Source organism: Triturus cristatus, chromosome 1_1 (assembly GCF_964204655.1).
Source record: "Triturus cristatus chromosome 1_1, aTriCri1.1, whole genome shotgun sequence".
NCBI classification, from domain to species: domain Eukaryota; kingdom Metazoa; phylum Chordata; class Amphibia; order Caudata; family Salamandridae; genus Triturus; species Triturus cristatus.
In genome coordinates this window covers 537346553-537360432 of record NC_140579.1, presented here as the reverse complement: position 1 = coordinate 537360432, position 13880 = coordinate 537346553, and positions in this window count along the sequence as shown.

The following is a 13880-nucleotide window of genomic DNA, read 5'->3' as shown; positions in this document are numbered from 1 at the left end:
GAGTCAACTGATCTGGGTTTAATCCATCATCATTCTTTAGCTCACTCCATCACCCCAGTTCAGACATGGCCATATGCAAATCAGTCTGACCCTGTGACTCATGGGAACAGTCCAGACCGAACTGCCAAGCCATGTCTTCCCTGGACCGGAAACAAGCATCCTCGGACCGGTTTCGGGTTCATAACCCTCATTAGCCAGGCTATCTTGAATCCAGTGGCAGAGTTAGCAAGGGACCCGCATCTGGGCATACCCTGCCAACTTAGGGCAAATAAAGCGATACCAAAGGGGATGATGGATGGAGCGTTTGAGCAAATCAAACACTCACCCCAGTCAACTTATCTGGGTTTAATCCATCATCATTCTTTAGCTCACCCCACCCCCCCAGTTCAGACATGGCCATATGCAAATCAGTCTGACCCTGTGCCTCATGGGAACAGTCCAGCCCAAACTGCCATGCCATGTCTTCACTGGACCAGAAACAAACATCCTGGGACCGGTTTCGTGTTCATAACCCTCATCAGCCAGGCTATCTTGAATCCAGTGGCAAAGTGAGCTAGGGACCCACGTCTGGGCATACCCTGCCAACTTAGGGCGAACAAAGCGATACCAAAGGGGATAATAGACGGAGCGTTTGTGCAAATCAAACACTCACCCCCAGGCAACTGATCTGGGTTTAATCCATCATCATTCTTTAGCTCACTCCACTACCCCAGTTCAGACATGGCCATTTGCAAATCAGTCTGACCCTGTGCCTCATGGGAACAGTCCAGCCCGAACTGCCAAGCCATGTCTTCCCTGGACCGGAAACAAGCATCCTGGGACCGGTTTCGGGTTCATAACCCTCATCAGCCAGGCTATATTGAATCCAGTGGCAAAGTGAGCAAGGGACCCACGTCTGGGCATACCCTGCCAACTTAGGGCGAACAAAGCGATACCAAAGGGGATGATGGACGGAGCGTTTCAGCAAATCAAACACTCACCCCCAGTCAACTGATCTGGGTTTAATCCATCATCATTCTTTAGCTCACTCCACCACCCCAGTTCAGACATGGCCATATACAAATCAGTCTGACCCTGTGACGCATGGGAACAGTCCAGCCGGAACTGCCAAGCCATGTCTTCCCTGGACCGGAAACAAGCATCCTGGGACCGGTTTCGGGTTCATAACCCTCATCAGCCAGGCTATCTTGAATCCAGTGGCAAAGTGAGCAAGGGACCCACGTCTGGGCATACCCTGCCAACTTAGGGCGAACAAAGCGATACCAAAGGGGATGAAGGACGGAGCGTTTGAGCAAATCAAACACTCACCCGAGTCAACTGATCTGGGTTTAATCCATCATCATTCTTTAGCTCACTCCACCACCCCAGTTCAGACATGGCCATATTCAAATCGGTCTGACCCTGTGACTCATGGGAACAGTCCAGACCGAACTGCCAAGCCATGTCTTCCTTGGACCGGAAACAAGAATCCTGGGACCGGTTGTGGGTTCATAACCCTCATCAGCCAGGCTATCTTGAATCCAGTGGCAAAGTTAGCAAGGGACCCACATCTGGGCATACCCTGCCAACTTAGGGCGAATAAAGCGATACTAAAGGGGATGATGGATGGAGCAATTGAGCAAATCAAACACTCAGCCCCAGTTAACTTGATCTGGGTTTAATCCATCATCATTCTTTAGCTCACTCCACCCCCACAGTTCAGACATGGCCATATGCAAATCAGTCTGACCCTGTGCCTCATGGGAACAGTCCAGCCCGAACTGCCATGCCATGTCTTCCCTGGACCGGAAACAAGCATCCTGGGACCGGTTTCGGGTTCATACCCCTCGTCAGCCAGGCTATCTTTAATCAGGGGGAAAGTGAGCAAGGGACCCACGTCTGGGCATACCCTGCCAACTTAGGGCGAACAAAGTGATACCAAAGGGGAGGAAGGACGGAGCGTTTGAGCAAATCAAACACTCACCCGAGTCAACTGATCTGGGTTTAATCCATCATCATTCTTTAGCTCACTCCACCACCCCAGTTTGGACATGGCCATATGCAAATCAGTCTGACCCTGTGCCTCATGGGAACAGTCCAGCCCAAACTGCCAAGCCATGTCTTCCCTGGACTGGAAACAAGCATCCTGGGACCGGTTTCGGGTACATAACCCTCATCAGCCGGGCTATTTGGAATCTAGTGGCAAAGTGAGCAAGGGACCCACGTCTGGGCATACCCTGCCAACTTAGGGCGAACAAAGTGATACCAAAGGGGATGATGGACGGAGCATTTGAGCAAATCAAACACTCACCCCCAGTCAACTGATCTGGGTTTAATCCATCCTCTTTCTTTAGCACACTCCACCACCCCAGTTCAGAATTGGCCATTTGCAAATCAGTCTGACCCTGTGCCTCATGGGAACAGTCCAGCCCGAACTGCCAAGCCATGTCTTCCCTGGACCGGAAAAAAGCATCCTGGGACCGGTTTCGGGTTCATAACTCTCATCAGCCAGGCTATCTTGAATCCAGTGGCAAAGTGAGCAAGGGACCCACGTCTGGGCATACCCTGCCAACTTAGGGCGAACAAAGCGATACCAAAGGGGATGAAGGACGGAGTGTTTGAGAAAATCAATCACTCACCGAGTCAACTGATCTGGGTTTAATCCATCATCATTCTGTAGCTCACTCCACCACCCCAGTTCAGACATGGCCATATGCAAATCAGTCTGACCCTGTGACTCATGGGAACAGTCCAGACCGAACTGCCAAGCCATGTCTTCCCTGGACCGGAAACAAGCATCCTGGGACCGGTTTCGGGTTCATAAACCTCATCAGCCAGGCTATCTTGAATCCAGTGGCAAAGTTAGCAAAGGACCCACATCTGGGCATACACTGCCAACTTAGGGCGAATAAAGCAATACCAAAGGGGATGATGGATGGAGCGTTTGAGCAAATCAAACACTCACCCCCAGTCAACTGATCTGGGTTTAATCCATCATCATTCTTTAGCTCACTCCACCACCCCAATTCAGACATGGCCATATGCAAATCAGTCTGACCCTGTGCCTCATGGGAACAGTCCAGCCCGAACTGCCATGCCATGTCTTCACTGGACCAGAAACAAGCATACTGGAACCAGTTTCGGGTTCATAACCCTCATCAGCCAGGCTATCTTGAATCCAGTGGCAAAGTGAGCAAGGGACCCACGTCTGGGCATACCCTGCCAACTTAGGGCGAACAAAGCGATACCAAAGGGGATGATGGACGGAGCGTTTGTGCAAATCAAACACTCACCCCCAGTCAAATGATCTGGGTTTAATCCATCATCATTCTTTAGCTCACTCCACCACCCCAGTTCAGACATGGCCATATGCAAAAATCAGTCTGACCCTGTGCCTCATGGGAACAGTCCAGCCCGAACTGCCAAACCATGTCTTCCCTGGACCGGAAACAAGCATCCTGAGACCAGTTTCGGGTTCATAACCCTCATCAGCCAGGCTATCTTGAATCCAGTGGCAAAGTGAGCAAGGAACCCATGTCTGGGTATACCCTGCCAACTAAGGGGGAACAAAGTGATACCAAAGGGGATGATGGACGGAGCGTTTGAGAAAATCAAACACTCACCCCCAGTCAACTGATCTGGGTTTAATCCATCATCATTCTTTAGCTCACTCCAACACCCCAGTTTGGACATGGCCATATGCAAATCAGTCTGACCCTGTGCCTCATGGGAACAGTCCAGCCCGAACTGCCAAGCCATGTCTTCCCTGGACTGGAAACAAGCATCCTGGGACCGGTTTCGGGTACATAACCCTCATCAGCCAGGCTATTTGGAATCTAGTGGCAAAGTGAGCAAGGGACCCACGTCTGGGCATACCCTGCCAACTTAGGGCGAACAAAGTGATACCAAAGGGGATGATGGACGGAGCGTTTGAGCAAATCAAACACTCACCCCCAGTCAACTGATCTGGGTTTAATCCATCATCATTCTTTAGCTCACTCCACCACCCCAGTTCAGACATGGCCATATGCAAATCAGTCTTACCCTGTGACTCATGGGAACAGTCCAGACCGAACTGCCAAGCCATGTCTTCCCTGGACCGGAAACAAGCATGCTGGGACCGGTTTCAGGTTCGTAACCCTCATCAGCCAGGCTATCTTGAATCCAGGGGCAAAGTGAGCAAGGGACCCACGTCTGGGCATACCCTGCCAACTTAGGGCGAACAAAGTGATACCAAAGGGGATGAAGGACGGAGCGTTTGAGCAAATCAAACACTCACCCCAGGCAACTGATCTGGGTTTAATCCATCATCATTCTTTAGCTCACTCCACCACCCCAGTTCAGACATGGCCATTTGCAAATCAGTCTGACCCTGTGCCTCATGGGAACAGTCCAGCCCGAACTGCCAAGCCATGTCTTCCCTGGACCGGAAACAAGCATCCTGGGACCGGTTTCGGGTTCATAACCCTCATCAGCCAGGCTATATTGAATCCAGTGGCAAAGTGAGCAAGGGACCCACGTCTGGGCATACCCTGCCAACTTAGGGCGAACAAAGCGATACCAAAGGGGATGATGGACGGAGCGTTTCAGCAAATCAAACACTCACCCCCAGTCAACTGATCTGGGTTTAATCCATCATCATTCTTTAGCTCACTCCACCACCCCAGTTCAGACATGGCCATATACAAATCAGTCTGACCCTGTGCCGCATGGGAACAGTCCAGCCGGAACTGCCAAGCCATGTCTTCCCTGGACCGGAAGCAAGCATCCTGGGACCGGTTTCGGGTTCATAACCCTCATCAGCCAGGCTATCTTGAATCCAGTGGCAAAGTGAGCAAGGGACCCACGTCTGGGCATACCCTGCCAACTTAGGGCGAACAAAGCGATACCAAAGGGGATGAAGGACGGAGCGTTTGAGCAAATCAAACACTCACCCGAGTCAACTGATCTGGGTTTAATCCATCATCATTCTTTAGCTCACTCCACCACCCCAGTTCAGACATGGCCATATTCAAATCGGTCTGACCCTGTGACTCATGGGAACAGTCCAGACCGAACTGCCAAGCCATGTCTTCCTTGGACCGGAAACAAGAATCCTGGGACCGGTTGTGGGTTCATAACCCTCATCAGCCAGGCTATCTTGAATCCAGTGGCAAAGTTAGCAAGGGACCCACATCTGGGCATACCCTGCCAAATTAGGGCGAATAAAGCGATACCAAAGGGGATGATGGATGGAGCAATTGAGCAAATCAAACACTCAGCCCCAGTTAACTGATCTGGGTTTAATCCATCATCATTCTTTAGCTCACTCCACCCCCACAGTTCAGACATGGCCATATGCAAATCAGTCTGACCCTGTGCCTCATGGGAACAGTCCAGCCCGAACTGCCAAGCCATGTCTTCCCTGGACCGGAAACAAGCATCCTGGGACCGGTTTCGGGTTCATAACCCTCATCAGCCAGGCTATCTTGAATCCAGTGGCAAAGTGAGCAAGGAACCCACGTCTGGGTATACCCTGCCAACTAAGGGCGAACAAAGTGATACCAAAGGGGATGATGGAGGGAGCGTTTGAGCAAATCAAACACTCACCCCCAGTCAACTGATCTGGGTTTAATCCATCATCATTCTTTAGCTCACTCCACCACCCCAGTTCGGATATGGCCATTTGCAAATCAGTCTGACCCTGTGCCTCATGGGAACAGTCCAGCCCGAACTGCCAAGCCATGTCTTCCCTGGACCGGAAACAAGCATCCTGGGACCGGTTTCAGGTTCATAACCCTCATCAGCCAGTCTATCTTGAATCTAGTGGCAAAGTGAGCAAGGGACCCACGTCTGGGCATACCCTGCCAACTTAGGGCGAACAAAGCGATACCAAAGGGGATGAAGGACGGAGCGTTTGAGCAAATCAAACACTCACCCGAGTCAACTGATCTGGGTTCAATCCATCATCATTCTTTAGCTCACTCCACCACCCCAGTTCAGACATGGCCATATGCAAATCAGTCTGACCCTGTGACTCATGGGAACAGTCCAGACCAAACTGCCAAGCCATGTCTTCCCTGAACCGGAAACAAGCATCCTGGGACTGGTTGCGGGTTCATAACCCTCATCAGCCAGGCTATCTTGAATCCAGTGGCAAAGTTAGCCAGGGACCCACATCTGGGCATACCCTGCCAACTTAGGGCGAATAGAGCGATACCAAAGGGGATGATGGATGGAGCGTTTGAGCAAATCAAACACTCACCCCCAGTTAACTGATCTGGGTTTAATCCATCATCATTCTTTAGCTCACTCCACCCCCCCAGTTCAGACATGGCCATATGCAAATCAGTCTGACCCTGTGCCTCATGGGAACAGTCCAGCCCGAACTGCCATGCCATGTCTTCTCTGGACCGGAAACAAGCATCCTGGGACCAGTTTCGGGTTCATAACCCTCATCAGCCAGGCTATCTTTAATCCAGAGGCAAAGTGAGCAAGGGACCCACGTCTGGCCATACCCTGCCAACCTAGGGCGAACAAAGCGATTCCAAAGGGGATGAAGGACGGAGCGTTTGAGCAAATCAAACACTCACCCGAGTCAACTGATCTGGGTTTAATCCATCATCATTCTTTAGCTCACTCCATCACCCCAGTTCAGACATGGCCATATGCAAATCAGTCTGACCCTGTGACTCATGGGAACAGTCCAGACCGAACTGCCAAGCCATGTCTTCCCTGGACCGGAAACAAGCATCCTCGGACCGGTTTCGGGTTCATAACCCTCATTAGCCAGGCTATCTTGAATCCAGTGGCAGAGTTAGCAAGGGACCCGCATCTGGGCATACCCTGCCAACTTAGGGCAAATAAAGCGATACCAAAGGGGATGATGGATGGAGCGTTTGAGCAAATCAAACACTCACCCCAGTCAACTTATCTGGGTTTAATCCATCATCATTCTTTAGCTCACCCCACCCCCCCAGTTCAGACATGGCCATATGCAAATCAGTCTGACCCTGTGCCTCATGGGAACAGTCCAGCCCAAACTGCCATGCCATGTCTTCACTGGACCAGAAACAAACATCCTGGGACCGGTTTCGTGTTCATAACCCTCATCAGCCAGGCTATCTTGAATCCAGTGGCAAAGTGAGCTAGGGACCCACGTCTGGGCATACCCTGCCAACTTAGGGCGAACAAAGCGATACCAAAGGGGATAATAGACGGAGCGTTTGTGCAAATCAAACACTCACCCCCAGGCAACTGATCTGGGTTTAATCCATCATCATTCTTTAGCTCACTCCACTACCCCAGTTCAGACATGGCCATTTGCAAATCAGTCTGACCCTGTGCCTCATGGGAACAGTCCAGCCCGAACTGCCAAGCCATGTCTTCCCTGGACCGGAAACAAGCATCCTGGGACCGGTTTCGGGTTCATAACCCTCATCAGCCAGGCTATATTGAATCCAGTGGCAAAGTGAGCAAGGGACCCACGTCTGGGCATACCCTGCCAACTTAGGGCGAACAAAGCGATACCAAAGGGGATGATGGACGGAGCGTTTCAGCAAATCAAACACTCACTCCCAGTCAACTGATCTGGGTTTAATCCATCATCATTCTTTAGCTCACTCCACCACCCCAGTTCAGACATGGCCATATACAAATCAGTCTGACCCTGTGACGCATGGGAACAGTCCAGCCGGAACTGCCAAGCCATGTCTTCCCTGGACCGGAAACAAGCATCCTGGGACCGGTTTCGGGTTCATAACCCTCATCAGCCAGGCTATCTTGAATCCAGTGGCAAAGTGAGCAAGGGACCCACGTCTGGGCATACCCTGCCAACTTAGGGCGAACAAAGCGATACCAAAGGGGATGAAGGACGGAGCGTTTGAGCAAATCAAACACTCACCCGAGTCAACTGATCTGGGTTTAATCCATCATCATTCTTTAGCTCACTCCACCACCCCAGTTCAGACATGGCCATATTCAAATCGGTCTGACCCTGTGACTCATGGGAACAGTCCAGACCGAACTGCCAAGCCATGTCTTCCTTGGACCGGAAACAAGAATCCTGGGACCGGTTGTGGGTTCATAACCCTCATCAGCCAGGCTATCTTGAATCCAGTGGCAAAGTTAGCAAGGGACCCACATCTGGGCATACCCTGCCAACTTAGGGCGAATAAAGCGATACTAAAGGGGATGATGGATGGAGCAATTGAGCAAATCAAACACTCAGCCCCAGTTAACTTGATCTGGGTTTAATCCATCATCATTCTTTAGCTCACTCCACCCCCACAGTTCAGACATGGCCATATGCAAATCAGTCTGACCCTGTGCCTCATGGGAACAGTCCAGCCCGAACTGCCATGCCATGTCTTCCCTGGACCGGAAACAAGCATCCTGGGACCGGTTTCGGGTTCATACCCCTCGTCAGCCAGGCTATCTTTAATCAGGGGGAAAGTGAGCAAGGGACCCACGTCTGGGCATACCCTGCCAACTTAGGGCGAACAAAGTGATACCAAAGGGGAGGAAGGACGGAGCGTTTGAGCAAATCAAACACTCACCCGAGTCAACTGATCTGGGTTTAATCCATCATCATTCTTTAGCTCACTCCACCACCCCAGTTTGGACATGGCCATATGCAAATCAGTCTGACCCTGTGCCTCATGGGAACAGTCCAGCCCAAACTGCCAAGCCATGTCTTCCCTGGACTGGAAACAAGCATCCTGGGACCGGTTTCGGGTACATAACCCTCATCAGCCGGGCTATTTGGAATCTAGTGGCAAAGTGAGCAAGGGACCCACGTCTGGGCATACCCTGCCAACTTAGGGCGAACAAAGTGATACCAAAGGGGATGATGGACGGAGCATTTGAGCAAATCAAACACTCACCCCCAGTCAACTGATCTGGGTTTAATCCATCCTCTTTCTTTAGCACACTCCACCACCCCAGTTCAGAATTGGCCATTTGCAAATCAGTCTGACCCTGTGCCTCATGGGAACAGTCCAGCCCGAACTGCCAAGCCATGTCTTCCCTGGACCGGAAAAAAGCATCCTGGGACCGGTTTCGGGTTCATAACTCTCATCAGCCAGGCTATCTTGAATCCAGTGGCAAAGTGAGCAAGGGACCCACGTCTGGGCATACCCTGCCAACTTAGGGCGAACAAAGCGATACCAAAGGGGATGAAGGACGGAGTGTTTGAGAAAATCAATCACTCACCGAGTCAACTGATCTGGGTTTAATCCATCATCATTCTGTAGCTCACTCCACCACCCCAGTTCAGACATGGCCATATGCAAATCAGTCTGACCCTGTGACTCATGGGAACAGTCCAGACCGAACTGCCAAGCCATGTCTTCCCTGGACCGGAAACAAGCATCCTGGGACCGGTTTCGGGTTCATAAACCTCATCAGCCAGGCTATCTTGAATCCAGTGGCAAAGTTAGCAAAGGACCCACATCTGGGCATACACTGCCAACTTAGGGCGAATAAAGCAATACCAAAGGGGATGATGGATGGAGCGTTTGAGCAAATCAAACACTCACCCCCAGTCAACTGATCTGGGTTTAATCCATCATCATTCTTTAGCTCACTCCACCACCCCAATTCAGACATGGCCATATGCAAATCAGTCTGACCCTGTGCCTCATGGGAACAGTCCAGCCCGAACTGCCATGCCATGTCTTCACTGGACCAGAAACAAGCATACTGGAACCAGTTTCGGGTTCATAACCCTCATCAGCCAGGCTATCTTGAATCCAGTGGCAAAGTGAGCAAGGGACCCACGTCTGGGCATACCCTGCCAACTTAGGGCGAACAAAGCGATACCAAAGGGGATGATGGACGGAGCGTTTGTGCAAATCAAACACTCACCCCCAGTCAAATGATCTGGGTTTAATCCATCATCATTCTTTAGCTCACTCCACCACCCCAGTTCAGACATGGCCATATGCAAAAATCAGTCTGACCCTGTGCCTCATGGGAACAGTCCAGCCCGAACTGCCAAACCATGTCTTCCCTGGACCGGAAACAAGCATCCTGAGACCAGTTTCGGGTTCATAACCCTCATCAGCCAGGCTATCTTGAATCCAGTGGCAAAGTGAGCAAGGAACCCATGTCTGGGTATACCCTGCCAACTAAGGGGGAACAAAGTGATACCAAAGGGGATGATGGACGGAGCGTTTGAGAAAATCAAACACTCACCCCCAGTCAACTGATCTGGGTTTAATCCATCATCATTCTTTAGCTCACTCCAACACCCCAGTTTGGACATGGCCATATGCAAATCAGTCTGACCCTGTGCCTCATGGGAACAGTCCAGCCCGAACTGCCAAGCCATGTCTTCCCTGGACTGGAAACAAGCATCCTGGGACCGGTTTCGGGTACATAACCCTCATCAGCCAGGCTATTTGGAATCTAGTGGCAAAGTGAGCAAGGGACCCACGTCTGGGCATACCCTGCCAACTTAGGGCGAACAAAGTGATACCAAAGGGGATGATGGACGGAGCGTTTGAGCAAATCAAACACTCACCCCCAGTCAACTGATCTGGGTTTAATCCATCATCATTCTTTAGCTCACTCCACCACCCCAGTTCAGACATGGCCATATGCAAATCAGTCTTACCCTGTGACTCATGGGAACAGTCCAGACCGAACTGCCAAGCCATGTCTTCCCTGGACCGGAAACAAGCATGCTGGGACCGGTTTCAGGTTCGTAACCCTCATCAGCCAGGCTATCTTGAATCCAGGGGCAAAGTGAGCAAGGGACCCACGTCTGGGCATACCCTGCCAACTTAGGGCGAACAAAGTGATACCAAAGGGGATGAAGGACGGAGCGTTTGAGCAAATCAAACACTCACCCCAGGCAACTGATCTGGGTTTAATCCATCATCATTCTTTAGCTCACTCCACCACCCCAGTTCAGACATGGCCATTTGCAAATCAGTCTGACCCTGTGCCTCATGGGAACAGTCCAGCCCGAACTGCCAAGCCATGTCTTCCCTGGACCGGAAACAAGCATCCTGGGACCGGTTTCGGGTTCATAACCCTCATCAGCCAGGCTATATTGAATCCAGTGGCAAAGTGAGCAAGGGACCCACGTCTGGGCATACCCTGCCAACTTAGGGCGAACAAAGCGATACCAAAGGGGATGATGGACGGAGCGTTTCAGCAAATCAAACACTCACCCCCAGTCAACTGATCTGGGTTTAATCCATCATCATTCTTTAGCTCACTCCACCACCCCAGTTCAGACATGGCCATATACAAATCAGTCTGACCCTGTGCCGCATGGGAACAGTCCAGCCGGAACTGCCAAGCCATGTCTTCCCTGGACCGGAAGCAAGCATCCTGGGACCGGTTTCGGGTTCATAACCCTCATCAGCCAGGCTATCTTGAATCCAGTGGCAAAGTGAGCAAGGGACCCACGTCTGGGCATACCCTGCCAACTTAGGGCGAACAAAGCGATACCAAAGGGGATGAAGGACGGAGCGTTTGAGCAAATCAAACACTCACCCGAGTCAACTGATCTGGGTTTAATCCATCATCATTCTTTAGCTCACTCCACCACCCCAGTTCAGACATGGCCATATTCAAATCGGTCTGACCCTGTGACTCATGGGAACAGTCCAGACCGAACTGCCAAGCCATGTCTTCCTTGGACCGGAAACAAGAATCCTGGGACCGGTTGTGGGTTCATAACCCTCATCAGCCAGGCTATCTTGAATCCAGTGGCAAAGTTAGCAAGGGACCCACATCTGGGCATACCCTGCCAAATTAGGGCGAATAAAGCGATACCAAAGGGGATGATGGATGGAGCAATTGAGCAAATCAAACACTCAGCCCCAGTTAACTGATCTGGGTTTAATCCATCATCATTCTTTAGCTCACTCCACCCCCACAGTTCAGACATGGCCATATGCAAATCAGTCTGACCCTGTGCCTCATGGGAACAGTCCAGCCCGAACTGCCATGCCATGTCTTCCCTGGACCGGAAACAAGCATCCTGGGACCGGTTTCGGGTTCATAACCCTCATCAGCCAGGCTATCTTTAATCAGGGGCAAAGTGAGCAAGGGACCCACGTCTGGGCATACCCTGCCAACTTAGGGCGAACAAAGTGATACCAAAGGGGAGGAAGGACGGAGCGTTTGAGCAAATCAAACACTCACCCGAGTCAACTGATCTGGGTTTAATCCATCATCATTCTTTAGCTCACTCCATCACCCCAGTTCAGACATGCCCATATGCAAATCAGTCTGACCCTGTGACTCAGGGGAACAGTCCAGACCGAACTGCCAAGCCATATCTTTCCTGGACCGGAAACAAGCATCCTGGGACCGGTTTTGGGTTCATAACCCTCATCAGCCAGGCTATCTTGAATCCAGTGGCAAAGTTAGCAAGGGACCCACATCTGGGCATACCCTGCCAACTTAGGTTGAATAAAGCGATATCAAAGGGGATGATGGATGGAGCGTTTGAGCAAATCTAACACTCACCCCCAGTCAACTTATCTGGGTTTAATCCATCATCATTCTTTAGCTCACTCCACCCCCCAGTTCAGACATGGCCATATGCAAATCAGTCTGACCCTGTGCCTCATGGGAACAGTCCAGCCCGAACTGCCAAGCCATGTCTTCCCTGGGCCGGAAACAAGCATCCTGGGACCGGTTTCGGGTTCATAAACCTCATCAGCCAGGCTATCTTGAATCCAATGGCAAAGTTAGCAAGGGACCCACATCTGGGCATACACTGCCAACTTAGGGCGAATAAAGCGATACCAAAGGGGATAATGGACAGAGCATTTGAGCAAATCAAACACTCACCCCCAGGCAACTGATCTGGGTTTAATTCATCATCATTCTTTAGCTCACTCAAACCACCCCAGTTCAGAAATGGCCATTTGCAAATCAGTCTGACCCTGTGCCTCATGGGAACAGTCCAGCCCGAACTGCCAAGCCATGTCTTCCCTGGACCGGAAAAAAGCATCCTGGGACCGGTTTCGGGTGCATAACTCTCATCAGCCAGGCTATCTTGAATCCAGTGGCAAAGTGAGCAAGGGACCCACGTCTGGGCATACCCTGCCAACTTAGGGCGAACAAAGCGATACCAAAGGGGATGAAGGACGGAGTGTTTGAGAAAATCAATCACTCACCGAGTCAACTGATCTGGGTTTAATCCATCATCATTCTTTAGCTCACTCCACCACCCCAGTTCAGACATGGCCATATGCAAATCAGTCTGACCCTGTGACTCATGGGAACAGTCCAGACTGAACTGCCAAGCCATGTCTTCCCTGGGCCGGAAACAAGCATCCTGGGACCGGTTTCGGGTTCATAAACCTCATCAGCCAGGCTATCTTGAATCCAGTGGCAAAGTTAGCAAAGGACCCACATCTGGGCATACACTGACAACTTAGGGCGAATAAAGCAATACCAAAGGGGATGATGGATGGAGCGTTTGAGCAAATCAAACACTCACCCCCAGTCAACTGATCTGGGTTTAATCCATCATCATTCTTTAGCTCACTCCACCACCCCAGTTCAGACATGGCCATATGCAAATCAGTCTGACCCTGTGCCTCATGGGAACAGTCCAGCCCGAACTGCCATGCCATGTCTTCACTGGACCAGAAACAAGCATACTGGGACCAGTTTCGGGTTCATAACCCTCATCAGCCAGGCTACCTTGAATCCAGTGGCAAAGTGAGCAAGGGACCCACGTCTGGGCATACCCTGCCAACTTAGGGCGAACAAAGCGATACCAAAGGGGATGATGGACGGAGCGTTTGTGCAAATCAAACACTCACCCCCAGTCAAATGATCTGGGTTTAATCCATCATCATTCTTTAGCTCACTCCACCACCCCAGTTCAGACATGGCCATATGCAAAAATCAGTCTGACCCTGTGCCTCATGGGAACAGTCTAGCCC